Source organism: Carassius auratus, chromosome 36 (assembly GCF_003368295.1).
Source record: "Carassius auratus strain Wakin chromosome 36, ASM336829v1, whole genome shotgun sequence".
NCBI classification, from domain to species: Eukaryota; Metazoa; Chordata; class Actinopteri; order Cypriniformes; family Cyprinidae; genus Carassius; species Carassius auratus.
This window is the reverse complement of record NC_039278.1, coordinates 3934159-3960370: the sequence shown is the minus strand read 5'-3', so window position 1 is coordinate 3960370 and position 26212 is coordinate 3934159.

The window sequence follows — 26212 nt, the reverse complement described above, 5'->3', positions numbered from 1 at the left end:
TGTCCCATCAAAGTCATCAATGGACCAGCTCTCATCCTGCAAACCGCCTCGCTTTGATGTCGATACACTGTAAGCAAGATAAAGGAGCTGCTTAGCTGAAATACAATAAAGACATTTTTACTCCGGAAGGATGGGATCAATGTATCTCTAGGCGTGTTTTCCTGTAATGGGCATGCATAAATAACTTGAAGAAATAAGAAGTTAATCATAACGATTTTCCCCTGTCTTACACAACCTATCGATGCGTGACTAGGATATTATGGGATGCTGTAGAACATCAGTCCTGGAACTTTACAAGGCCGCTGTGAAGACTGCAGAAGGACGGATGTCAGAAATGATACTGGCTCTGCTGACTAGCACAGTGAAGAGATTCAATAGTAGATTCAGACGTCCAGGTGAGGCGAGATGTTTATTTGGACTCTAAAATAATTAAGAATATGGCGTGAGAGGTATTCATAAGTGTGTTTGGTTTATAATTCTTGGGATCTGGTGGTTTTGGATATTTTGGAGTCTTCTTACTATAGAGCACCATGTAGAATTGTCTGTAATGCAACAGTTAATGTTTCATGTTTTTGATGAGTGAAATGGCTTCCCACAATCCCCTTCGATCAATCTAAAAACCTAAGTGTCGTTATTGTGAAAATAACTTTGACTCTTTTCTGTGTCTGTTTACACCCATCTCAGTGAATTTCTCTCAGTCTTCAGTGATTTGATGTTCCTTTTTGTCACCTTTCCAGAAATACATACAACAGAGGAAGAAAATGTGGAATATCTTAAACAAATATTCAGCGTTCTTTGAAGTGTAAATGTGTTTTGCAGGCATCGTGAACGTGCGATCAGTGCCAGCGAACCTGTCTGTCAAAGAGGATGTCGGTGTGTTCGCTTTCCTCAGTTCTTTCAAAACAGAGCTTTGCGCTTTGTTTTCCCTCTGTTGCGCGAGCGACAAATTAAACCCAATTAAGCTCACAGCTGTTGCCATGGGGCATTGCGAGTCTGTCTGGTGTGCTTCATTCCTCTTGACTTTGTCTGTGATAAGCTCATTGCCAGAGCTATAGTTTAAGTCTGCTGAGGACAATTGGGAATTATTAGTCCTGAGAGAGAAATAAGACGACTAGTAGGGTTCAGACACACTCTCTCTTTTTAAATCTAGATTAAAAACACATCTCTTTCGACAAGCATTCGAATAATGCATCTTATAAATTGTGACTGCAGTTGTATCTGATCAAATGTGCATTCTTATTCTTTAGCTTGGGTTAAACTAATTAATTTTACTTTGTTGGAACAGCAGCTACGCTAATGATGTCTCTATTTGTTTCTCTGTTTTGTGGATTTACACAAGCTCCAGTCTGGATCCAGAACACCTGAGAAGAGATGATGCTGACCCCTCAGAGGACCCCAGATGATGCTAACCTTGAATCAACAAACAGAACTAACAAATATTGCTACAAGTGTGATTGCATCATAAAATAATCGCTGTAGTGTTCATCGTCTGGTTGACTACATCTTGTATAATTTTTTTCTGAAAATTCCTGTCATATGAACATAAACTGACAGTCACCACTGATAAGCTACTACTAAATATTGTAGAAACCTAATTTTCTGTAAAGTTGCTTTGCAATGATTTGTATCGTAAAAAGCGGTTTACAAATAAACTTACTGATAGTACTGATTAACACAGATTTCGTTTAATTAAAAAATGAGTAATCCATGTTATATACAGAATCTATGGTTATAAATGATAACATCTGTTTTATTTAGAGAGTGTAACATAAGTTGGGCCTTATTGTACATCTGCTGTGTACAAATATCTGATATAAGTCTTTAAGATGTAAGTTTTCTGAATTATAAACATCTTAAACACATTTCCTAAATGTGGCACACTATATATATATATATATATATATATATATATATATATATATATATATATATATATATATATATATATATATATATATATATATATATATATATATATAAACCAACATTTTGAATGAACCATTTTTGCACCACAAAATCCATAAACCTTCTGGATCTGGAGAAAAACACAGCAAGCAAATCCTGTTTTCCATATGTCCTTTATAAATGCTCTGTAAACACAATGAGACACATCTAGGACCAGAGGAACAGAGAGAAAAAGACAAAGAATACAGGTAAACAGGTAAAAAAAGGTAGGTGTTTTCAGGCCCATCTGCAGAGACTCCTGGATTAAGGGGCCAGCAGTGGCTACACACACGTCTCTGATCTTGGCTTCACAAGAGTGGAGAGACTGGTGGATGCTTGTTATAGACACTCCTTACTGAGAGACACCTGGACATACACACACGTAGATGAGTTCTCTGTGTTTATGTGTTTAGAGAATAAACAACACACACACATACACACAATGACCCTCACTCCATTTGAGAGGCTGCACATATAAACAGTTTGATTAATCATAGAACAAGATGAAAGCAAGTTTTCGGAGAGGGGATGAGTGTGGATCAGCCTGTTAGACATATTGCTTTACATAAATCTCATTGAAATGGACAACACTCAACATGTCCATCAGTGACTCACAGCTACCCAAATCATACGCCCCCCCATCCCGCTTTGATCCCAGCCGCTCACAATCCTCTCCGTTCCCTTGGAGAATCATTTGTCAACCAAGGAAATGCAGGGTTACCAATGGGTCATTTGGGGCACATGCCCTGGCACATCATCCCCCTCCAAAAAAATTTTTGGCCACCAGCTCCAACAAAAGCAGACATCTGAAGTACTGATGTACTGATATTAAAACTCTAGCAGAGTTAAGCAATTACTTCCATGCCATGGCCAATAACAGACTTCAAAGAAAGAAGCAGGCAAAACACTCTTCTGCATAACCTGCACTAAACAATGCAACGAGAGCGAAGTTAGTGGCAAAAGCTTCTTTCTGTTATCCCTCTTTCTCCAAGGTTCCAGCATATGAGAATCTTTCGTTGTTTGCCCACGATGCTACACATGATTTGTTAGATGATTTGTTGTATGTGCATAAAGTTATTTCCTGTCCAGTAACAGCAAGCAACAAGCCAAACATATCTTCAAACATCCTCTTATTTATTTATTTATTTGACAAAGACACACTCCTATTACAGTTAGACTAGCAACAGATCAATTTCGTTGTCCTCACCACCTGCATCAGCTGTTTGGTACATTTGTAGCTGTCAATCAAAATAACACATGTATGAGATATTCAGCCCTGTGAAATACTATTCGTATCACTAACCCATTAAAAATGCATGAGATGATCCTGGGCTTTAGAGTAAATTAAATTATGCTGTAATCAACAGAAGTATGCTTTCCGTAGGCAGGATTTGTATATACAGTACATAATATATTGGACATTTCACACAAACTCACTCTAATTGGATATTTATTTGGCTCAGAATTTCAACTTTTAAATCAAAGGCTCAGTTTGCAATAATAATAATAATAATAATAATAATAATAATAATAATAATAATAATAATTTACTTGAAATTTGCACAATAACATATTTCTTCACAGATTAACAGTAAATTATGGTGGTTTAAAACCTTTAAAACATTCATTAAATTAATATATAAATATCTATTTAATATATATTATTTAATTTATTATTGTTAAACAAGTCTTTGCAGAGTATTCTAAAAATGTTCTACATGCTAAACTATACAGCTGTGAAGGCTTCGGTTCTTGGTGGGCTTTGAGGAAGGGTGTACGTTTCATTGTATACTAACGGTTTTTAACTCTTGGCACCAAAATGTCTGAAGAGTTTAATAAAAGCCCCCTTGCAGCAATTACAGGTGTGATCAACACCCCGGCTCCTTAATCTCAATCAATGCTGCTGTGCTCTAATTGTTCCAGAGGCTCTTACAGGTGCAAATCTATTGGCTTTGACAGAACTATATCCCCAGCATATTCCTGCACCCCTCAGGCAGGATTCAAGAGTTTTTATCCTTTACCTGCACTTTTCTCTCAATGTGGTGCCTTCGGAATAGATTCCAGGTTATTGAATATGGTCAGAGATTTGAGAATTAATAAAACACAAGAGAAAAACTATAGCCTTTCAATTTCATCGCTCCACTGGTTTATAATTCATGAGATGTTACCAAATTGTGCCAAACTCAAAAAGAGATGGACATAGGGCGGCATCGGACTCTGATCCAACTATACATGCTGGAAAAATATGGTTCCAGTTACATATAAAAAGTTATCCACCTAAGAGCTTCTTTTTTGCGTTTGCTGGCCTTTTTTAATCTAAGTTGTAAAGTGCTTATGAAAGTTTTATGTGCTGCCATCCTCCTGTCTTAGAGGAGACTTTGAAGTGTATCCTCTACCTGAATTATATGTATTTTTCATTGTATCCTAAACCCTGACTTTTACAGATGCTTTTCCATTATATCATCTCAATGTTTCCTGCCCTCTGTTGCAACCATTTATCACCCCAAAAAATAAATAAATGTTACTCTGTTTTTCTGTCACAGTCAGTATATTTATATAATAGTGTATGAAAAAGCATATATATAAAAATATAGATGAAAAAGCATAATCTATAAATGTACATGTACAAAACAATCCCAAAATATTAAAGCAGCAGCTGTTATTCCAGGCTGTTGAAAATTCAGCTTTGCCATCACAGGAATAAATGGCATATTAAGCTATATTAAAACAGAAATCAGTTCTTTGAAGTTGTAAGGATATTTCACAGTATTGCTGTTCTTACTGCATTTATCGAATAAATGCAGCCTTGGTGAGCATAAGAACCTTCCTTCAAAAACAAACAAACAAAAATCTAACTGAACCCAAATATAACTCTACAAATCAGTCTCTATCAAACAAACTGGCCTACAATGCAACAGTCTTACTTCCAATAATCGGTATGGGCACCAGCACAGTGGCCATTGATTAAAGCCATGCAGTCTGTAGATGTGCCACTGTGCGATGCAATAAAACATGTTTATGGCCTACTGCTGCCTGCCTTCCTTTTCCTCTTTTCAGCGCTGTGACAAAGTGCACTTAGCCTAGACAGAGTGTTAATCTTCTGCTCAGGGGACTATGATCAGGTATGGCCAGGCTCTTTAAACTCATTGTGACTACCATAGATCTTGTCTCTCTACCCGTTGCGAGCAGTTTGGTTACACAGAGCCAGAAATTAGCCTAGACAGGATCAAATGGCCATGACTGGGACCCCTGCTACCTGATCTAACAGTCTCTCTGGAGGAAACGGGCGCCTCTCGCTCAATAACAGGTTTCTCAAATGCGTAGGAAGACTGTGAGTTCTGATCAGCGTGCCTCTGTGATGTTTTGCTTTGTTGTTCTTGCTTTTATGTCTACAAAATTCATCCTTGTCTTCATCACCTTCACAGCACACAGTTTAAGACAAAGTCAACAACATTCCGAAAGAATCCGGTGACGAAAGAGCCTTTGAAGCCATTGTTGGCCGAGCAGAGCTGTGCTCTGGAATCCCTAGAGGTCACCTTTGAGCAAGTAGCCTCCTCAAATCCTATTGGTGCGTCTCCAGCTCTTTGGTGCTCCATTTATTTGCATTGCAGCGAGGCACAGGTGTTCCTTTTAGATTACGCCGAGTGTCTGTCGGCGCAGAGAAATGGTGTAATCAGGTTAGCTGAATAAAGAGACATGGTTCTCCTTTATTCAGCGGTACAGCTATTGCAAAGATTCAGTCACACTTTTCCCCCATGACCAGGTCAGATGAAGTGTCATCTCTGGCAAAAACAAACCGAAGGTAAATGGCTACAAGCCTCCACACATGCGGCTCAGGTCTGAGCGGCCAGTCTCCCAACGGCCACACTCACATTTGGCTGGTATTATGGAGCATCTGCCGTCGACTCCAAATTCATTTAGCAGTTTCCCTCAGTGACCATCAGCACTGTGTCTGGGTTTGTTATAGTCCTCCAAACACACAAGCACAATGCCTGCTGGATCTTACTCTATTGAAAATTGCTTTAAAAACTCCTTAAAACCAGCATGAGGTTTCAGTACAGTGTATTCAAGTCTGACTGTGCATATATCAGAAGCAACTTACTGGAGTCAATTTGAGTTCCACAGAAGAAAAAAGTCATACGGTTTTGGGTAAATTACTTTTTTTGTTCTGTCTATGAGACCAATCTTTAAAGGTGCCATATGCAAAAATTGAGGCAAAAATATCCATAACATGACCTACACGCATCAAAAGAATGAGAAGAAATAAGGGCGATGATGTCATTAAAAAATGTCAAGTTATAGTGCTGCAGAGATATCAACCTTAATTAGCATTAGCATTACTAGCCCCGGCCCGACAGGTGTCGTAATACCAGTCTCGGCCATGGGAGGCGGTATGCGGGCAACATAACCACCAGCCAACCTGCAATACACGAATAACTCGCACGGCTTGTGGGCGTGTACTTGAACCTGTCAATCGTGTGGAAAGTACAGCCCAGTACTTCATTTCAGTTCAGGGAAGAGAGAGAAAGGATGTCTCAAGCCCTTCGCAAGAGACCACCACCCGCTACAGGGAAACAACCGCGCTCGGAATCACAAATCAAATCCGATAAGAAAAGGAGCCGAACCAGAATAAACATCGGCACTGCTTTTAATCACTGGAGACAACCGATGGACCTGAAAGAAATGAGGTTCGACTCCGAATTTGCAACATTTCTTTTGGATTGGTAAGTTAGATGCTGTTAGTATTTCGCTAGAAGTTTGTTTTATATGTTTGTGTATTTGTTTTCGGGAAGTTATAACATAGAAATGTATCAAAGGCTGTTCGATAAACATGCTAATGTTAGCGATGGCTAACCGTAGCTGGGTTTGATAATTAGCTAGCTATAACTTAACGTTACCCATTTTATTATATCATAACTAACCTGCTCTGTCTAGTCTGTTGGTCTCCGTGTCCTTTTTGCTTCGTGGTTTTTCTGTGCGTGAAAAAATTGATGTGTGGCGTGAAAGCGTGTGAAAAGAGTCAATTCCGTGAGTCTCAGGGTGAATGCTTGAGAGTTGGCACATTAGTTCCCAAGCAGAATAAAGGGCAGGTTGATTATTGCTGTTTAGCGTTTGTATTAATCTATGATGTGTCCCTGTTTGCGTACAGGGACATAAAAAATAAATTAAAAGTGATACGTGGACCAAGGTGTCTGAGATTGTTCATTTTAAGTAAAGGATCCTAATATTTCGTCCACAACAATATTTAATGAGGTTAATTTATAACTCCTTGTGGTTAGTCTGCACGAGATCAACAAGCTTGTTTGCTTTGCGGCCGCTTTAAATACAAAATAAGCATTCGATCTACGTTAAAGCGTCTGAGCGCTCACAAATCTTTCTGCAGCGTCGTGAGCAGAGCGGCAAGAACGATTTTTAACGCTCTAGACGCCGGCGGTGTGAACGCACAGTTAGGCTTCGGCTATGGCTGTAGTGTTTTTGTGAAAGTAGGGGCGGAGCATAGAAACTATGCCGTTTCTCGTTTGTTACTCTAGAGTAGACCAATTCACTTTATTGAGGCATACTGCCCCCATCTGGTATGGAATGTGGAGTATGACTTGATTTTTTTTTGCCAAACATTACAGATGGCACCTTTAAAAATCAGGTCTATGTTCATTGTTGCGTAGAAAAAATTAAGCAGCTACATGTATAATGACATTTGACTAGCCATTATGTAGTTCGTCATTTTTCTAAAGGCTTAATATTCAGACATGTTCTTTGATGACTATATCAGCTGCAAACTACTCTCCTCAAAGACAAAAGGTGGAAAAGTAAGGAATCAGGCAATATGCTAGAAATTAAATTAGCTTAATTAAGTTACTGCTTTCTTATCTCACTTAGCTTAGCAGCTCATCCTTGGTATTAGTACACCATATGCTTCCACATAGATTTTCCTCAAGTACTCAAAATGACAAATCTTTGTTATCTTCAGGATACCAAGTTAAATTCTCCCAGTAAAGACTAGGCTAATTCGTGTACTAAAGGATTCCTGATGCTAGCTACTGTGCTAATCCCAGAGATACGAGATGATCTCTATCCTGAAGTGGTCATTCTATATTCCCTGCAAGGAACTAACCTCTTCTCTATTGGCTACTTTGAAGGGAAATAGTTCACGGTAGGAACCAGGTGTAAAAAAAAAAAAAATGTTGTTTTAATTTGAAAACTCCAATCAAATAACTGTGTATGAATAGCCAAAGAACAACATGGAGGTGACATGCTGTTACTACAGTAGTTCCCTCCAGAATTCTACCCACCAGAATGGGCACTGCCTGAGGTCTGCCTACAGAGATGATGAAAATCTATTTTGTACTGTATATGTGCACCTGAGTCCTCTGCTGCAAATGGCCTGCAGATTAGAGACTTCTTTGCTTTGTCTGTGGTAAAGAGTGTGTGAGAAAAGCAGCAGGGCACCTGGGTACAGATGTTCATGGCTTCAGCTGTTCTCTAAAAATAAAAAAATAAAACTCCTAGACTTATTAAGTGTGTAATGTGTGTGTGTGTCTATATATATATATATATATATATATATATATATATATAGAGAGAGAGAGAGAGAGAGAGAGAGAGAGAGAGAGAGAGAGAGAAATAAAGAGAAAGAGAGAGAGAGCTGCAATATTGCCGCAATGTATAGATTATTTTGAAGAATGTTTAAAACTGCTAATTTAATATGATAATTAAAAATAAGGTTTCACTGAAATGAAAAAGCATTGAAAGAAACAACAATATGGTTTAGCTGCAAGGTTTGTTTGGTTGTTGGACTGATCGAAAAGAGAAGGAATGCATTCTTTGTTCAACAGCTGCGTTAGCTCTGAACCCAATCAGAGACCCTGTCAGTTAAGACTAAACAAGGCATTGATTTTAGTCAAACAAGTCCAAACCTCAAAACCTCATCCTGGGAATGTTAGTTCAAGTTAAGTTATAAATATACATCTAAAAAAAACTGTAAATAATTCTACAGATTTGCCACGCCTAGAATGTTTGCCATTCTACTTTTAATTTTAATGTATTTGTTATATCTCTTTCAGAATTAATTAAAAATGTACCTGTTTTCAGCTCTGCCTTCATCCATTCAACAACCTTGATTAGAACCAAGACCCCCCCTATACTTTTCTTTCTTTTTGATAATTTTTCATTTGGATATACGTTATGATACAGAAAAGATCGGTCAAAACTTCTGGGACACTGCAAATAAATAAATAAATATTGAATAATTATAATAAATATAAACAAATGATTGTCATAAAGCATTTGTATTATAAAGTATGGCCAGCTGTCTATTTTGACTGAATCTTCTAGCCCACACTTAGGATTCCCAGCGGAAGTTCTTGCTTGCTGCACTAAAGGAGGAGAGTAGAGCTGTGCACACAGAGACCTGGGGAAGGTCAGCTGGAGGGTACCTGACAATGTCTTTATCCCCAGAGGAGTTTCTGCAGACTGAGATGAGATGGGCCCATCTCTACACTACATGCTTCCAAAAAATGAGTTGCAGTCCTCTGGGAATACCTGTCATAAACAGTGGGAGAGAACAGCGCCATATTCTTCAGACCAGTTCAACCAAATCCCCCAAATCTACAAATGTATAAACAACAACAACAAAAAAGTAAAGCCTGGAGAAAAAACACATGGTCAAAGAGGGCTCTATAGGAGCAGGCTAGAAATAATAATAATAATAATAATAATAATAAAAAAAAATGATTAAACAAATAGGCTTTTGCCCTTATATTTTAATGGATTCTGTTTTAATTCAAACTCCTCCACAGTAGAGCAAAGAAAAGAAGAAGTGCAATTACACACCTGGAGAACTCCCAGCCTCCGATCTGTAATCATCAAGACTCCCATTAAATGCTGTGTGACACATGAAGAATTTCAATGAAGAAAATCTGCTCTGGAGAAATGCAGATGCTATATTTCAAGAAATTATACATTTGGGATGTTATCAGAGATGTGCTCTGCTCCTCTGCTAATGCACTTATTTCAAAGGTTCAAAAAAACATTGTATTCTCCATAGAATACCATTTTTTTTAAGAACAGCAACACCTCCAAGAATGTTCTTTGTTAATATAATGATAGCCTCAAGAACATACACCCAGCTGGATCTTAGTGTATACTACACCCACTCAACACTCAGCGGCAACTGTGGGCTCAACAGAGCCGCATGTCAATCCTCTGTCACATTAAACACCACCTTGGTGGGTTCATGAAACAAACCCTGACAGCTGTGTCTTAATTATCAAGGCCTTTTCTCTCTCCTTCTCTCTTTCATTTTCATTCTTTTCAGGTTGTGACATCTCAGTGTGATTTTTAGGTGAATGGGTGAGGGACATACGCTGCCGCACATCTGAAGGGGAGAGTCGAAGGTGAAGAAAGCTTGTGTACACACACCAGCTTGTTTTGCTTGAGTATTGGTGCTTTGGATGTGTCTGCTTTCATTTTCAAAAAACAATAGGCCCATTCATAATCACCTCTGCGGTTTTCTTCTGAAAGCAGCAGACCTCTTGGCCAAGAACGTTGTGGCGGCTTTATTCTCTCCCGTTTGATATAGTGGAGCTATTTCTAGAACTTTTCTAATCATCAAAACACACAAAAGTTCTCCACTCTGGAACTCCTCGGAATAACAACGTTAGAGCACATTAAATGTGGGGTGGGTAAAATGAAGCCAGTGCTTTATATTTATTAATATCTGTTTAGACTTAATTAATTGCATTTAAACACTTACAGACCCAAGGGCACCTCATATTAAGATTATCGTTAATGATATTGTCATTTACAATGTTTTGAAATCATAAAAAAAAAAAAAAAAAAGAAAAAAAATTAATGAACTATTGAGAAAGGTGACAAATTGTCACAAATATACATTATATAGTCACATTATATAGTTAATATCAAAATGCAAAAATTCTCAAATTCTGAGGGACATGGGATAGATATATGGATCTTTTTAACACACACACACACACACACAGGTTTGTTTTTGTGAATTGTGGGGACATTCCATAGGCGTAATGCTTTTTATACTGTACAAACCATATTTTCTATTGCCCTACACCTAAACCTAGACCTCACAGGAAATGTGCACATTTTTACTTTCTCAAAAAAAAATAAAAAATAAATAACAATAATAATTCTGTATGATTTAATAGCTTTTTGAAAAAACGGGGACATGGGGTAATGTCCTCATAAGTCACCCTCTCCTTGTAATTCCTATGTCACACCCATGTCATTATACAAATTTGTGTCCTGAGATGTCACAAAAACTTGCACGCCCAAACACACTCCATCTCCATGGACCCCATTCAACATTAACCAACTTACATGAATTAAAACTGGTAAGTTAAATTGAATCAGATTCAGTTTGGTGAGGCTTTTAGAGTGGTCTCGGTTATTGATTTTGATTTTAGCAAAAGCTTGGATGAGAAAATTGTAAGACTCAGACCACAATGAACAAAAAGAATGAAAGTAGTCACAGTGTGGTCACACTTGCAGAACCACATTGAGCTGAATTACATAGTTGAAATCTATGTGAATGCCGCTCAGACAGAGCTTCACATGCGAAGAGACATGCACAAATAAACAGCTCAAAATAATGGAGCTGTAATGAAATTCAATAAGCAGAATCCGGACTGTGCTGTATGGTGCAACTGGAAGAAAGTATGTCTGAGATAGTGACAGCAGAGCAGAGGAGGGGATACAGTAAGGTACCAAACATTAAAAAAAACATAAATACATATTGTCAAATATTTGTTTAACCAGTGTTATATTATTTTCTATTATATGTACAGTTCTATTTAAGTTCTATTTAAGAATCAGAATCAGAATTAGCTTTATTGCCAGGTATATTGCAACAGAATGACAGTGACAAGACAGGACACAGATAATAATAAGAATAACATAAAAACATGCAAAATAGACCATTTACAAAAAAAAAAAAAAAAAAAAAATATATATATATATATATATAATATAGACAATTATGATGTAGAGGTACAATGTGTGAAAATTTTAAATGTAAACGTGTGGTGTTAAATAGGTAATGAATATAGTGTTATGTGTTCCAAGATTATAGTTAAGTCTTCATGAGATGGATTTCCTGAGGGAAGAAACTATTTCTGTGTCTGGACGTTCTGGTGCTCAGAGCTTTGTAGCGTCAACAAGACGGCAACAATTCAAAGAGGGAGTGTGCTGGATGTGAGGGGTCCAGAGTGATTTTTCTGGTCCTTTTGCTCACTCTGGATTAGTACAGTTTTTGGAGGGAAGGGAGGGTGGTACCAATGATTCCCTCAGCAGTCCAGACTATCCTCTGTATTCTTCTGAGGTCAGATTTGGTAGCTGAGCTAAACCAGACAGTTATAGAAGTGCAGAGGACAGATTCAATGATGGCAGAGTAGAACTGTTTCGGCAGCTCCTTTGGCAGGTTGAACTTCCTCAGCTGGCATAGGAAGTAAAACCTCTGCTGGGTTTTTTTTTTACAGTGGAGTCTATGTGATTGTCCCACTTCAAGTCCTGGGAGATGGTGGTGCCCAGGAAACTGAATGGCTTGTGGACTTTATGTCCACAGAGGTTGGAGGTGTGAATGGTGTTTTTTTTAAAACCTGAAATAAAACTTATTCAGATCATCTGCCAGTTGTTGATATATTTCAGTCCTTTCCAAACTGAAGCAGGATCACTGGAAAATAATTGGTTCTTTTGCTTTCCAGTATAATTCCTCTTCGCAACTGATCTCCTTTTTAAGTGTGTATTTGGCCTGTTTATACAATAATCTATCCCCATTTCTGCGAGCATCTTCTTTGGCCTGATGGAGCTGTCTGAGTTTTGCAGTGAACTATGGTTTATCATTGTTGTAGGTTAAATAAGTCCTGGTAGGAATGCACATATCTTCACAGAAACTGATATGTATCATACTGAAGATGTTACAGAGTCTGTGAGCTCATCCAGATCAGTGGCAGCAGCTTCAAAAGCACTCCAATCACTCCATCTGAGGGTTGTTTCCCCTAAAATTATGATTAAAAACCATGCTGTGTGTTGTAAATAACAATGCTTTACACTTTTAAATAATTGTGTAAGTAGTAAAACAACACAAATGGGACAAAAATGCATTTTAAGCTTAGAAAGATTTTTTGTCTTCCCCTCCCTTGCCTTACAGTGCTTTGGTCCAAATGCCTGCTTTGCTCTTTTACATCACCTACACACACACAAGTCCGGTGAGAGAGATGTCAATAGTTTGGGAACTCCAGTAAGTAAGGCTGTCGGCTACTTTATTCACTTTAAAATCGGATGAAGTTTTTATTTTATCTTTAATAAATGATGGCAATGTATTTTTCGACGAGTCCGCAATGTTCGTAATAATAACATTAGCTGCTTGATGGAAAGGGTTGCCAAGTGTTCACAACAAAACCCGGCTGTATAAATTGCTACTCAAAAGTTGCCCAAGCTAGAGTGGGGTCCTCCAGTAAAAATTGCATTTCGGGGGCTAAAATAAACATCATTGGTGTCGCTTCAACCCACGATGTGAACTGTTGTTGTATGTTTTTGGTAACTAGGATTTACACAAGCTCCAGTCTGGATCCAGAACACACGAGAAGAGATGATGCTGACCCTCAGAGGACCTCAGAGGATGCTAACCCTGAATCAACAACAGAACTAACAAATATTGCTACAAGTGTGACTGCATCATATAACAATTATTAATTAATAATATTGATAATGTTCATCGTCTAGCTGACTACGTCTTGTATTATTTTTTTTCTAAAAATCCTGTTACACGTGCACAAACTGACAGTCACCACCATAAGCTACTCCTAATTATTGTAGAAACATAAATTTCTGTAAAGTTGCTTTGTAACGATTCGTATTGTAAAAAGCGCTATACAAATAAACTTGAATTGAACCGTATTGTTGTTCTGTGTCTGTGATCTGATCAGCTAGCTTTTGTAAAGCTGAGCTCACGTGTGCCTGCGGAGGAATGTAAACACTCACGATAAGGAACGATCAAATCTGCCGCTGCGAATAGAACAACTTGCAGTTAATGAAGAGCGCTTCTAGATCAGGACAGCACATCTTCTTTAACACTGTTACATCTGTACACCACCTTTCATTGATGTAAAATCATGCCCAGCTCAACCTTTTACTCACCACTACAGTATTTTTTATACTATCCTTAATACCCCCTCATGCATGGAGTTATATTTCAGCTCTATATTCTGGAGAGTGTTTAATGAATTCCTAATGGTCTCTGATTTACATCATGGACTGCATAGTTTCCTGTTCTATTTATATTCTACCCCTTTTCTTGGAGAATGCTTCATGAGACATGGCTGGGGTGCAAAGCTTGATACTTACCTCCAAAAAATGAGTCCTTCACAACACAGCCCTTGGCATGTCCGTTTTCTCTGCCCATGATAAGAGCTCTCAGCCCGGGGTGCACCTGTAGGCCTGTCTGTGAACTGCATCCCTTGCATAAGATTCGGTTTAGGCTATTTGCATGAGATCTAGACATGTAAGATCAACCTGGCTTCTGTTTGGGTCCTTTTGTTGAAATCCAACGTAATTTGCACGGCGGGGAAAAACATCTTGCTGGGATAAAAGGGCTAATAATTAATTATTCATATGGTTATAAATGCAAGAGCATGGGATAATGGCCTATATGTAATAAAACACTATAATAATGTTTTAAGAATATTTTATAGTCCATTATACATGCCGGAAACAGATGATACATTTCAGAATTATAGCAGCACATGAATTAATTTTTTTCCATCTGTCCCAGCTCTATGTAATCATTGCAAAAAATATATACTTTACAAAACCTTAATTAGAATATAATTGTTTTTGGGTCTAAATGAGCACAAGTGAATTGGAATTTGCTGAATCGTACCCAGATTTATTAGTTTTCCTATTTTATTCTCTGCTCTTTTGACACAGCGACTCACTATACGCAGAGAATGTAATCTTGCGTGAAAATGACTATTATGATTGTGTCAAAACAGTCATTTTTTCAGCCTCGCTTTCACAAGATTGCAAGTTAATGCATCAGACTCGAAAACAGTGAGCCGATGGAAAAGACAGCGAAATGAACATGAGCTAAAATAGCACCCAGGGGAGACGTTTGTTCGCCTCTGTTCTGCTGCCACAGAAAACAGGGTACATTAACGAACTCGGCCGTTTCCAAAAAGAAGGGGAGAGGGAAGAGGAAGCTGCTTGAGATTCTGGAAGAGTCGCCCCTGCCATCAGCTCCATCTTTCCGCCGCTCTTCTCCGCCTGGCCAACCTGTGCCTTGAACACAAAGAGCATTATGCATGAGCCCCAGAAGGTCTGTGAACATGCTTCATCCTGCCACCCCTCTGCCCAACCTTCACACAATGTCACAGTTGCCCCTTAAAAAAAGATTTGTTATCCTCTACCATTCTCATCATAGCGAAGCAATTTACTGGTTTAACTCAGACTCTCGGTTCATTTGTCATGCTGAATGATCTATATGACAAAATAAATAATATGTGCTTTATGTAATTAACCTTACTGTGACACTAGCATGGTATCAGTAACAGAAAATAATAGAAAAAAGAAAAGAAAATAGTATTACCTTTGTATTATTATTAATAATATAAATTACAAAACTCATTCTGTATGATTTATAAGCGTTTTTAAAAATGGGGACATGGGTTATGTCCTTATAAGTCACCCTCTCCTTGTAATACCTGTGACATACAATGGAATAATTTACAAATCTCATAAATGTATATTTTATTCACAATAGAATATAGATAACATATCAAATGTTGAAAGTGAGCCATTTTGAAATGTCATGCCAAATATTGGCTCATTTTGGATTTCCTGAGAGCTACACAATCCAAAAAAATTGGGACAGGTAGCAAAAAGAGGTCAGAAAAGTTACACTTACATATAAGGAAAAGCTGGAGGACCAATTTGCAACTTATTAGGTAATCTGGCAACATGATTAGGTATAAAAAGAGCCTCTCAGGGTGGCAGTGTCTCTCAGAAGTCAAGATGGGCAGAGGATCACCAATTCCCCCAATGCTGTGGTGGAAAATAGTGGAGCAAAATCAGAAAGGAGTTTCTCAGAGAAAAACTGCTAAGAGTTTGAAGTTATCATCATCTACAGTGCATATTATCATCCAAAGATTTAGAGAATCTGGGACAATCTCTGTGCATAAGAGTCAAGGCCGGAAAACCATACTGGATGCCCGTGATCTTCAGGCCCTTAGACGGCACTGCATCACATACAGGAATTTTACTGTAATGGAAATCACAACATGGGCTCAGAAATACTTCCAGAAAACATTGTTATAAATGTATATAATTTTTAAACATACAGACTTTCCAAACAGCTGACCCAATGAGTGCTGCATTATGCAAAAAATAAAATAAAATAAATAAATAAATAAATAAAAACAGCATGTCACTTTGAATTCAGAGAAGGGGGATCGCTTGTGGTGTGTTCAAACAAATATTGGTTTTGTGTCAAAAATCCACTTGAAAGTTGGATATGTTAATCTCATTGCTAATGGCCCTCTGAAAAGGTTTCTTAATATTCTCTCCTCAGCCCACTACAACAGAGCATGTCTGCACAAGGTTAATTAGTTGCAGGTCCCCTAAGGGCCCATAAGTGATGAGAGCTTAAGATAGTGAAAGAGGTTCCTCGGCTCATAGCGACATAACAAGGTTAATGGGTCTCTCATATCTTTCATCCATGCCAACCTGCACAACTGCCCACTTTGTCAGCATGCTGAGCATTGGAACTCCATGATATTATAAATAAGCAGGTTTTGTCCCAATGCTGCACCAGCCATTAAGTTACTTTGAGATGTGCAATCAAAAATAATCATGCTATTTTGCTCACTTCGCAAATGCTAAAGCAGCAGGTTCTGTGCTGTATAGCGAGAGCCACATCTGGTTTTAAAACAGATTATTTTCTCCATGTTTTTTTTTTTTCTTTTTTTTTGTTCTTCAAGCAGCTGTTTCTCATTTAAGCAAGGTGAATTACATCCTCACAACAAAAATGACAGGAAGAACATAGAAAGAAAACAAAAGATTATTCATTTGGGTCAATGATGTGACGTTCATTTTTTTTTCATTTATGTAGTTTATTTAAATTAAAGATACAGCTTCAGACTTGAATAAGCCTCTTTAATATACTGTATGTTTGTACAATATATTTCTGAAATAAAACTTCATATCATAATGAAGAAATAAAACCTCTTTGAAAGAAATGAATAAATGATATTAAATGATAGTTGGGCCTACTTTATTATATATATATATATATATATATATATATATATATATATATATATATATATATATATATAAATATATATATATATAATATCATACATTTTTATAGTCATAAAATATCTTTCAGTGTAAAAACAGTTTTTATACAAAAAATATCCTGTCTGCCATATCTATAACTCGAACCAGATACTCCTCTTTAAGATTCCAGATTAGCGTTCAAATTATACCAAAGCTACATAAAATCAAATGTTTCTTATTCTAATGTTCTGCTGTTAAACTGAATTACTAAACTAGTTTGCACAAACAGGTGATGGTGAGATGGAGAGAGGGAATGCTTTGTCGAGGACAGCAGAAAGGGGCAGAATTTGTTTAGTGTGACCTGTTACTTGAAGATATAAGCGTGCAGGGCTTGAGCAGGAGTTTCATATTGTTGGATCGCTCGAATGCACTTCTAAGCCTTCTTTTGTGCGTGAACGCAGGGGAATGCACCAAGCCTGCAGGTGATGTGCTCTGTAGCAGCTTTGAAGTCTATGATTTGAAAACTGTTTCAAGAAATTAAATGATTATGTTTACTGCTGAGGACATTCAGGGAAAAAATATGGAGCTACAGAAACGCTGATGTCATTCATTTGATTCAAAATGTCAAGTTATAATGTTTTAAAAAGTGTGACCATGGTTACATCACTCATCCTAAGAGAAGGATGTGTAAAAAGCCAATAACGCTCAAAAGGTTTGGAATATGTTTGTTTTTTTAAAGAAACTATAACTTTTTTCCAAGGTTGCATAGAGTGTCAGAAAATACATTTTTAATTAAACATTTTGTATATATATTGTACATGATATACTGAAATTATATACATTTTATTATACTGTATTTTAATTAATAAAAATGTCTTGCTGACAATTGGGTAAAACGTATTGCTTTGAAAGATAGTGACAAAGATTATAAAAAATTTTAATTGACAATTAAGTCTCTTTCTTTTCTTTTTTTGGCATAAGTCAATATGCAAGACTAAATGGATACGGAGAAATTGGATGTTGAACAGCACGTCTGAGTCACATCAACAGAAAGCAATATACCCATTCTGCACACTGTGCCTTTTGAATTCTCCTGTGGTTATGTGTTTAGCAGATCTGCCATGGTAAAGCTCGAATTTGTTTACATGGATTTGCAGGGCCATATTACAGCTATGCAGCTGGTTGAACCATCATGCTGAATATAAATGCCCGCTGCTCTAGCATACGTGTCCACTGCCATATTCAATCACATCTAGTGGCTGAACTTGAGTGTGGAATCAATGCCCTGGTGGCAATGAGAGTGATTTAGTGTGCACTTCTGAAAGATCTGGCACTGGAGATTAATGATTGTGTGACAACTTTAATGCTGTCAACATCAGTGGCTCATATTCTTTTTGTCCTCTTGGAATGTACATCTCCTGTCACTCGGAAACAGAGGTATGAAAGAACTGTTATCTATGCTTGGAATATCAGATCAGTGTTGATCATGTCAACGAAATTACTGATCAAAATGTCTGTTGACAAAAGCACCATTTAAAACAGTATTTTCTGTGATCGGATCACTTGACCATATTTAAAGACAGATGTAATGCAATACTCTTAAAATTCTCTGAAGCAATTAAGAACAATTTTTCATTTGAATGAACTAGTGGTGAATTTTGGTGACGTTTTTCTTCTTCCCCATTCATTGTTGGGTTTATGGGTAGACATTCAAGCTGATACTTATTTGTAAAAATCAAAACATTTTAAAGAAAAAAGTTTTCGCAAGCAAATGCATGTTTTTTTTTTTTTTAACAGGCTTTAAAAGTAGTAGTTTTCTCATGACATTGGGTTGAAAAAGTTATAAACTATTTCTAAAGCATGAAGAATTAAAAAAAGTATATTCAGTATGCTCATTATTAGATATAATTTCAGGAGCTCATATTTTCACACCAATGACATCTTTTACATGCTTGATACTCGTTTAAATTTATACATTTCTTCACCTTTTTTTGTTATGAAATGTTAAAAAAAAATCACATTCATTTTTAATTTAGTTATCATTTTGCACATTATTATTTGTTATATATTATTTTCTGAATAAAATGGATTAAACAAATATGTATATATATAAACAAAAATATTATATTTGATTTTTCCCTCAGATGACAAGTTTATGGTTTCTGCAGCTGGGGCTTAGCTGTTGACTCAGCAGTTAACTGCATATAATCAGTTATTTGCATCATGCTCTTGTTTTCACAGATATATATATATATATATATATATATATATATATATATATATATATATATATATATATATATATATATATATATATATATATATATATATATATATATATATAGCTTTCTTACAGCCCTCTAAAGCCACACAAACCAGTGATGAAATTGAATGTGAACTCAAGGCCATTTGCATTTGAAGATTATAACTACATTTTATATACAAGCAGTTCCTCAGAAATATTCACAGCCCTCAGTGCTCAGTGTGGTAATACGCTAAAAGAAAAATCACCATGGCATTAAAAGGTACCACATCCCGTGCACAGATGGAGTGTGCCACCACTTCCCATTCCTTTTAGTGGGAGATGTACCGCAAGCATAGTAAAATGAAATGGCCTTATTTGCATTGAGCTGGAGGTGAATAGCTTTTAAAGTGGGTTAGGGTGAAGGGGAGCAGAAAAGACTTCAGAACCGGTTTGAGGTAGAAAAAGAGAGAGACAGAGAGAGTTAAGAGGCTTAGCGTGCTTCAGGGCTTCAGGTTTTTGGAGAACCAGACTGTGAAAGGAAGGGAAATTAGGCGTCCCTCACTTTTCCCTCTTTCTCCTTTAGCTAATGAGGCCAATAGTTTCTAGCTGTCAGAGTCACACTGATGTTCAGTGAGGGGGCCAGATGTTTTCAGTTTTGCAGTGCGGATCAATAAAGCTACCTGCGTACAAAATAAATAGATTGATCATAAAGAGAGAGAGTCTTGTGATCTAAAGCTCATGCAGGACAGCTTCACGGCCCCCAACTAGGCTGCTTGTAAGAAAGGATGGAACGGGTCCCACCGTCCTCAGGCAGGCATTGGCTTTGGATGTTTGATGCTCTTATAGGCCCAGCTGAGGAGGAACTGAGAAGAAATGAAAGCAGAATCAACTACTTATTAAAGAATTCACAAGCTCTTGCACCCTGCTCACAGTGTTGAAAGCAAAGTTGGTGTTATCACTGCAGCGCAACATCTGGGGTTTTCACATCTCAAGGGAAGCTGGGCATGAAACACGTTCTCTGCAGAAAGAAAGTAGCTGGAAGATTCTTGGACTGCTTTCGAAAAATGAAAAAGACTGGAGAAATATTAGAAACAAGAACTGCGGTGCAATACCACAATCTGACAATGGCATGGGATTGAGAACGATAGCCTGAAATGATGAATGGCATTCATGGTATCAGATCCACTGAACTGGAAAAGTTTGCAGTCGAAACACTTTCAGATTTAAATACAAAACGCTTCTGCAGTAAATGTGACAGCAGCATAAATGTTTCAATAAGTGCAGCATATCAATGTGGTATGAGAAGCAAAAAGATTTGTTCGGTGGGTTGAGCAGGATCCTCATGCTTTATTAAACATAAGTTCAGGTCAGCTTCATTACCATAATACAGAGCTCTTATACCGTGAAACAAACATCCTCCCTCATAAAGACAGCTTGGTCGACAGATTGAGAATATTGTGCATAGTGGGCAAGTTTTGTTTGTTTACGACGGCTGGATTTTAAAAAGGTGAAACGTAAAGAATACACCACACAATGAAAATATGGATCTATTCCCATTAAAAAGTAGCCAGAAAAGAATACATAGTTTGTGAAATAAATCAACCTAAGCTCATTGGAAAAACATGCCTATACCTGCATATTTGAGAAACTATAAAAAAAAAAAAAAAAAACTGAATACAATTCACTGCAGTTTCCAGCAGAGACACCAAAAACTTATAATGCTAACAAATTTTGCTAAAAGGCTAGATTTTAGATTAATAAAGGCATATTATTGATTTTCTAGCACAATACCATATTGTACTGCTAAAACTGTTTTAACATTTAAAAACTAATACATTTTGATTTTTGCATCACATACAGTATGCTGCTTTTCTGATGTAGTAAACTTGATTGGTAGCCCACCTTGTACAGTACATTTGATGCAAAACGCTAGGTTATAAATCTGGTAAAACACAAGTAAAAAAAAAAATGTATATCACATGTTTGTTTATCTCATGTTAACTCTATTGGTTTAGGGCAAGGTTTAGTGCAGGTGGTATGTTATTTTTTAAATGCGATACATATTAACCTTTTTGCGCCACTCACCGGACATTTCATTTCCAAACTACCATGATATTTACAACAACCAACATAATAAAATGTTGCCAGATTCACATTAATCTGTTTTGGATGAAACATCAGAAAAAAAAAGAAAAAAAAAAAGCTTTTAGCAGAATTTACTGGATATTTTAAAAGTGTTGTGAAACGTGCAAGAAGCAACATAATCCGTTCGGAGAGATTTCGTTGCAGGCATGTTTTTCTAATTAGCTTGGGCTGAAATAAATATATAACAGAATAAAAAAGGCAATAGTGGCTCTTCTGCCATTGCAAAATGTCAATATGTGTTGATCTGCATGTTTTGGTTTGAATGTATTGAAGGGGCAGAGATTTGTTTACGTGACCGTATTGTGAAAAAAAATGAGGGGAAAAGAGAGATGCTCTCATGTTCTCCAGGAGTGGTTCATCATCCTCTCTCAATGGGTTTCTGCTGACACACATCAGTTTGAAGCAAATATCTCTCTGTCATAATCACAGCTTTTTATGATCATTTTGCCCTTCCTGCCCTTTCACAGTGTCAGAGAGTAATGAGTGCGTTTAGAGAGTTGCGAAGAGAGACTGAGAAAAGATAGATAGATGTGTGTATGTATGAGAGACAATCAAACTTCCTTCTGATCAACGCTAAAGAAACACACCACCAAGTTTGGGAATCAGATGTGCATCCGATCCAACCCATTAAACATCCATCATGGCATCCATAAAATGATCCTGCTTTTGTGTTGATCTTCTTTATCTTCTGTATTGTTTAAAAGATCATTTGATCAGTGCTGACATGATGAAATTATTTAAAGATGAATGATGAAAACATTCAGCATAGTAGCCTATGTAAATATTAAATAATAATATTAAACATGGAATAAAATCAAACACAAACTGTCTAACTTAAATTCTTACGTTTATATAGACAAAATGTCAAAATTGTATCTTTATGTTCACGCTAAATTATTAAAGGCTTATTATTAAATTATTAATTATAATTTAATAATTAATTATTAAAGATAATTTATTTAGATTTGTATAGGCAGTATTTTTAGTTTATTATATTGAAGAAGAAAAAATCCATTATTAAACAACTATTCATTTTTTCATCCAACACTAATAACATAAATTATCCAATATGTGAGAACCTTAGCCAATAATAGATACATTTATATTAGCAAAAATGAATAATTAGAAGAAAAAAAAGGGTGGGAGGGTATGCGTTTTATTATAATAATACATTTTATTGTAACACATACAATTCAACAGCTATTTAAATGTCTTTCTAAAGTTATATTTACATAAATTATCATATTTATGTAATTATCAACATTTACGCAATTATCTGCACTTTATATTTACATATGGATGTATAGAATACGTTTGCATAACTTATATCGACCATTTGTATACAACCAGGTGTGTGCAAATGAACGTTTGTTCTATCGTCTAGGGAGGTAAATGAGATCATGTTGCAGTGTAAATAGTCCAATCCTGTTCTTTAGTTGACTCACAGGTTTTCACACTGCAAAAGCTAGACCACTCTCATCACCACTCCTCACACACGTGTCAGCGCTACAGGACTTACTTCCGGTTCAACATGGCGGCATCCGTGGCATGTCAGGCGGCTGTGAGAGGGCTTCGAGCGGCGAGCACTAAACAACTGCTTGTGAGCCGAAACCAGGTAACAATCGCGGATTTGTACGTTTCTCCTCCAGTGCGTGATGTGACCAGCAGAAGAACGTAGTATTTCGTGCCAGGGCTGCTGTCTGTCTGTTCAAAGCGCCTGATAATGATGAATTATTCTGCACATGACAGATTATATATGTACAAATACTCATTTAACCTGGCACGACTTGTTGATTTAACAAGCGATATGAACAGATGCTTTAATAGAATGACACACAGACTCCTCCAGCTCAGTGCTGCTTTGGAGAATTCTTCAGTTTGTTTACTTTTTACCTTTAAACGTAAAAACAAGGTGTTTGATAACGACGTCAGCATATAAATATGCTTAAAAAAAACACAATGCATGCTATGAAATGCTAGCCGATTATTTTGAAATGTCTTCATTAATTCTGACAAATATTATATTCTAAAAACTGTTCTGAAGATAATAATTCCGCTCTAGATATTACCTTTTTCTTTTCAAAAGGTTCTGTTCTAAAGTTGATAAACTGTAGATTTTTTTCTTCTAAAGATTCTAACCAATATGAGTCATAAGTGAATAATACTGTATGTCAGCTTGTCTATTATGCTATATATAATATCTGGAATGCTGATTGATATGTTTTAATAACATTTGAGTTTTTGGGGGGCTTTTTTTTTTTGCTCTTTTTTTCATAGAGCTTCACTAGAAATGTTTGTTTCACCTTCAGGTTTGTCATCTATTTAATCAGTCATGGAGCAATAGGCCAGAATCACATCATCTGTATCAGCCTTTGACCCATCAGTGATGAAACTTTTTTTCTGCTGAGCTGGCCAGTAGCAATGTACTGTCAGTCAATGGCAACGGTTTAAAGGTCATTTTAAATATTCATCTTATGTATACGCAGATTTCCCTGCTTTCATAATGTGTGTGTTTTCTGATGTACACGTTTTTTTGTTCAGCCGATTGTCTTGTGGTCCTCATTTGGTCTTGCAACATGAAGAGATTTTTAATGTTCCCTTATTTTGGGTGTCTGAAAACAGACCGCAAAACCAGGACAACAGGACAAAGTAGATCAACTGTGCAGTTTCAATGGAAATTCAGTCATTTGGAAAGTCATAGGCTATATTTTGACATTATAGAACAAGACTCAGAAGAAAAGTTTCAAGTAGGTCACTGAATAGATCCATTCCATTCTGTTTTAATCCTGACTGATATCCTTAAATAGTTCAGGGGATGTTGGCACATGAAACATTGTGTTTGTTGTTAGAGGACAGAGGCTTGCCCTCTTTAAAGGAACAATTCAACAAAAAAAACAAATCCTACAAATCTTTTTTTAACAAAGAAAATCACATCTATATCTTTGAATGTATTATTTTTTAGGGTCTACTATTTCTTTAAAAATGGTTGTTATTGTCCCGAAACTGCACTGGAGTCAGTGGAATAATCAAAGCAATAAGGCATGCACAAATATATTTTACTTGTAAAGAGCTGATTTATAGGGCTCTAGAAAGGGTTTAGTTTATCCGAACCTCCATAAATAACCAGGTGTGTTGTAATGCGTTCATACTAAAATATCACCCATCTACAGGCATCTGATAATAACAGCAGCCATAATTTAATTCCAAAATACTGTTTACACATTATTGGCTTCACGATAAACCCCTTTGAACACCACAGATGTCATGTCTGCTTCCTTCAGACATCAATACTGTCTTAAAACAATTCTATTCTGAAATTACTTCACACACAAAGACACGGCATCTCATAAATCTTTACGCCGTGTTTGTACACAGAACAAGGACTTTAAACATTGGACGTTCTCTGACTAAAAAAAGAATCTTTCCAGTGATTTTAGTACACACAGCTAGTTGAAGCACTGACTGACCTGATTTTGTGACTTATTGATTTGACTCCCAGAATGCAGCATTGATGTCATCATGAAAGTCTGCTTTGCAGTTTAAATGCATTTTTAATTAAGTTACTAAACCATTAAATACACTCAGTTTCTAATATCGGTTACTTTTTTGACCTTATTATCATTCATTTTGTCCCTGAGCTGGAGTCTCAAAGTTATATGGAGGCTCTGTGCTGGATAATGACATTGGATCAACATCAATTTAGTGTAAAGGCATCACTTCATTACTTTGTGCAGTCTACTCTGCTGCCATAAGATGTGGTTTAGTAGTGCATGCAGAGTGCTTAGCTAGCATATATTTTCATTTCTGTCGTATAATGAGATGCAACCCGTTGCAACAGGGCACATGCCTCATCCATCTGAGAGTAGGCCTGCTCTAATGAGAAAGTACATAGTGCCAAGATTTTTTTTATTAAAATTACTTATTTAAGTCTTGTTTGATATCCGGGAGAAGTGACATCTTTATGGTAATAGATATTTAATGGATAGGTTTATCTAAGCTATTTGTAAAGATAAGGACCTCCAGATTGTATGTTTGAAGGTCAGAAGTGATTCAAAAAAAGGCATATTTTTAAAGCACTCAGTAGAAATGTGATACAGACCGTAATGAGAGTAATCAGATTGGAGCAGTTTTAGAGTTTGGACTTCTCATGTTTTGATCAAATCCATGTTTCACCATCTCTTTAGGAGTCTGGCTGTCAGCCAGTTCTTGACAACGATCAATGAGCTGTTTTTTTTATTTTTTAGTAATCAGTGACTGCTTACTTTGAAGTTTGCACTAGTGCTGAGTAAAAAAAAAAAAAAAAAAGGAAAAAAGTTCATATTAATCGTGATCTTCACTTCACAATTACAAAATTCATTGCTGAAACAGGATCAATCTTTTACTTCGTGCCAGTCGTAACAATTTTCACAGTCAGCGAATATACAGTACAGTTTGAATTCGAATTTGAATGTGATTAGAAAAAAAGTGTGCTTCAAAATAATTACAAGCATCTCTGCTGAAGTTTCCTCACAGACAACACACAATAACAAACAGTGTATGAGCTTCAAAAACAAATTATTCTTATGAACCGGTTCT